Source organism: Schistocerca serialis, chromosome 6, assembly GCF_023864345.2.
Source record: "Schistocerca serialis cubense isolate TAMUIC-IGC-003099 chromosome 6, iqSchSeri2.2, whole genome shotgun sequence".
NCBI lineage: Eukaryota > Metazoa > Arthropoda > Insecta > Orthoptera > Acrididae > Schistocerca > Schistocerca serialis.
The window spans coordinates 114,100,936-114,104,835 of record NC_064643.1 but is presented as its reverse complement, the minus strand read 5'-3'; the positions used below and the strand labels follow the sequence as shown (position 1 = coordinate 114,104,835).

General features: G+C 43.0%; 1 non-coding gene across 1 annotated transcript; it reads right to left on the bottom strand.

The window, feature by feature from the left end:
* Window positions 1-3,156: 3,156 nt before the first annotated feature.
* Window positions 3,157-3,228, bottom strand: Trnaa-agc (transfer RNA alanine (anticodon AGC)). The gene has a single exon. It is a non-coding gene; the product is annotated as a tRNA-Ala (tRNA).
* Window positions 3,229-3,900: the final 672 nt, after the last annotated feature.

Genomic DNA, 3,900 nt, shown 5'->3' with positions numbered 1-3,900 from the left:
CTGTCAGGGCTGCCATTTTCCATAGCAATAATAATGGCTTTGTGTACATTTACTCCTGCGTTGGGTACTAAGAGTGTGTCTGCATCACGATTACTTTTGAAATAAGTAACTTCACTCACACATATGTGTGGTTTCGCAGATGTAGAAAAAAATGTCGTTACAGCGTTGGTCTTCTACTTGCGAACTCAAGAGTACAATGCTACACGTGTCGTGGAAGATGAAAAATATGTGTTAGCTTATATTGGTGATAATGATGGTGTGTGTGTGTGTGTGTGTGTGTGTGTGCGTGTGCGTGTGTGTGTGTGTGTGCGTGTGTGTGTGTGTGTGTGTGAGAGAGAGAGAGAGAGAGAGAGAGAGAGAGAGAGAGAGAGTAATGGAGCTTTCTCGCAGCTTAAAACTGTGAGTTGACCGTGACTGTCTCGGAACCTGTCTTTTGTGGGAAATACTGTACAGCCCCAATTGTCAGTCGAAACACTAACCAAATAAATTAATAATTTTTATTGTGTTTCTCTCTAGTTACGATTTGGCCAGCCAGCCAGCTACATGTGGCGCTATTGTGTGGAAACCAACGGACCGAAACTGAAGCGCAGTAAAAATAAATAAATAAATAAAAGAAAGGTTCAAATCCCTCTGAGCACTATGAGACTTAACATCTGAAGTCATCAGTCCCCTAGAACTTAGAACTACTTAAACCTAACTAACCTAAGGACATCACACACGTCCATGCTCGAGGCAGGATTCGAACCTGCGACCGTAGCGGTCGCGCGGTTCCAGACTGAAGCGCCTAGAACTTCTCGGACACACCGGCCGGCAAGCGCAATACAGAGTCCATACTAAAACGCAGATAGCCCAGCATTCATACAATAAGCAGTTAGGTGGTGTGAGAGAAGGGCCATTTCACTGCGTCTCGCATCTGCCTGCAGAGATATGTTTCTGGATTACTCTGTACTGTGTGCTGGTTCTCCTGTAGTCTGCCTCTGTATCCGTTGTGTTTTAGCTTCTCTACAGGACAGCTGACGTAGGCCATCTGCAGCTGCTCCCTTCTATTCAGGATATCTGTCTCGGTCTCTTTCTGCTATTCCACATTCGCTCTTCTAAAACCACTGTTCCTTTTTAACATCTTCTGACTTACGGCTACCCACCCTTGTTACCCGACTGGCATATGAAAAACCTACATCCTCCCTGTAGGGTCCCACCGTTGACTGAATCAGTAATAAACGCAGACATTTGTTTCATTGTCTGACTTATTATGGCCCCTGTCAAATCAAATCATCCATTCTGTCCAGATCCCTCTCTCCTTCTGTCCTGTACAATGCTCTTAACGACTGAGCTTTCAGTTACGACACACAACACACTCTCACTGCTTCAGTACCTCTCTCCTACTTTCAGATTTTGTCAGAAGGTCCCCTGCAAACCTCGTTGGGCTAGCACTCCTAGCATTTGGCGAAGAGATGGCTAATCCTCATCGCATAGGTTGTTTCCAGGATGACTGTCCACACTGCTACGGACCGAGAGCTGTTTTTGAAATTGTTGTCAAGTTTGTAAAGGAGGAGAGACATACTGCGACAAAAAGACACTTTGAGGGTGTGTAGTGAGTCGTGGCTGATAGATCGCTCGACAAAACCATTTGCCGCGAAAGGCAAAGTACCGCGTTTGATTCCTGGATCTCAAAAAGTAACTCATATTTCATTGCACAGTGGATAGGAGAAGGTCGTGTACTATCGGACATCTTAGCTTTTTCGAAATTACAATATTTTCGGTCTACTGGAACATTACTATTATGCATTACTTAATAAAATTATAAAACGCAGTCTCATAAGGATTTATCTTCGGTGCAAATTTTGAATTTCGATCATTTTAGTTTTTCGAGGGCTGTATTAAACATTGAATAAAATTTCAGTTGGATCATAAGTGATTATAAACTTCGATTATTCCTCAGCTCACCTAGTTTGTTAAATAATCTCTCAACTTGTTCGTTGCTGGAACCTGGTGTGACCTGCAAACTCTTCTTTACATCTGTCCTCAGCCAAAGTCTTCAAGTTTTTGTGTTTTTGAACCGAAAATTTGGAAATTTGTGGTTAGTTCCTATGGGACTAAGCTGCTGACGTCATCGGTCCCTAGGTTTACACACTATTTAACCTACGCTTACGTTAAGGACAACGCACACACCCATGCCCGTGGGAGGACTCGAACCTCCGACGGGGGAAGCCGCGCGAACCGTGGCAAGGCAACTTAGACTGCGCGGCTACCCCGCGCGGCTTTTTGAGCCGGTACTTTATTCTGATTCGCTCTGAATATTTGTAAACTAGACGCAAGAACTCTTATTCATCAATGACGTAAGCTGGCCATCTAAATTTTTAATATTATAGTAAAATGCTGGTTTCGGTTCATCACTGAAAGTTGTCTAAAATATTTAACATTTCCAAAAAAATTTTCATTGCCATTTCTTTGTTTTCCTCTGCGGTAAAGCTGTAGGTCTGCCGCCTAATATACTTCTTGCAACTGAATACTTTTGACTCGCTCGCATGACTGTAATTTCATTTCAAGAGTTGTCGGTCCTGGTGGTGTAGCGGTAAAGCGAATGCCTGGAAGCTGATTGCTCATGGGATCGAATCCCAGTCAGACCACACAAATTTTTAGTCTACCTTTGATCTAGCCTTCACTTTTCAACGACGTGAGGAGTCCCCAAAAACGACACACGACACAGATTGCAGCTTAAATTGTAGGTCCCCTTTCCTCAATAGTATACACGCGGTAGATTAGGAACACACAAATCACCGAAGTGGCTTCCAATGGAACAGTAGTTCCCAACCTGGAGGTAATTACCCCCTGAGGGATAAAACAAATTTTTCTGAATGGTAAAAACAAAAGGGTTTGACGGTTTTGGTCACGAAATGAAAATGATTTAAATTTTTTTTTACTGTTATCATTATTTCGTAACAATGTAAAACTGATTACATAAGTGACGAATAATTACAATTTATTTTTCAAGTAGTAACATGCCGCGTGACACAGTGTGGTTGAGGTTACAGCTTGCGAAACTAATCTGAGAACATCTTCCTCACATAGTCTATCTACTACACACATGCTTTGTGCCATGCACCTGCGACAGTAAAACTGAAACATATACTGGACGAACGATCAAACGAAAATTTGTACCAAGGCCAGGATTCGAACCCGAGTCACCTGCTCGCTAGGCAGATGCGCCAACCACTACGCCACCCTGGCACAGTGGCTTTGGACAACTGCACGGACTACCCTAGCACGCGTCTGTCCTCAATCTAAATTCCCATTCTTGCCTTAGTCCACTTGGTATTCTCCCCAAACTCCAACAGCACTTGTGCAAAGCCAGTATGCCATGGCGGTGTAGTGGTTAGCGCACGTGCCGAGTGAGCAGAAACCCGGGTTTGAATCACAGCCTTGGTACAAATTTTCATTCGTCGCTTCAGTCTGCATATATACGTCACAGATGTTTGAGACTCGGAACGGTTTCTGGAACTATATAGTTCATCAGAATCATTTACATCATATCTCACGAAATTGCCTTCTCCGATTTGTAGGCAGTTCCCTCAACGGACCAGGGACTACTTGTTATTCACTTCGCGACACATAAACAAACTAATTGACAGTACAAAAGAAAAGTAATTATGTAATGACTATTATATCGGTTTAGGGCCTACAAAGTATAGTTATTATTATCAGTCGTATTGCTGGGTTGTCATACACCAAGCATTAGCAGCATGAAGTCCTCCATTTTCTGTTAGTTCAGAAGTAAGGAGCCGATCAAGCAAGTGATTACAAACAATCAATATAGTCTGCACATTTTAACTTGGTTGATGTTAAATTGAGATGCAAAATGTGGGTATAGCAGGTATCACTACGGAGAGGAGCAGTGCACAG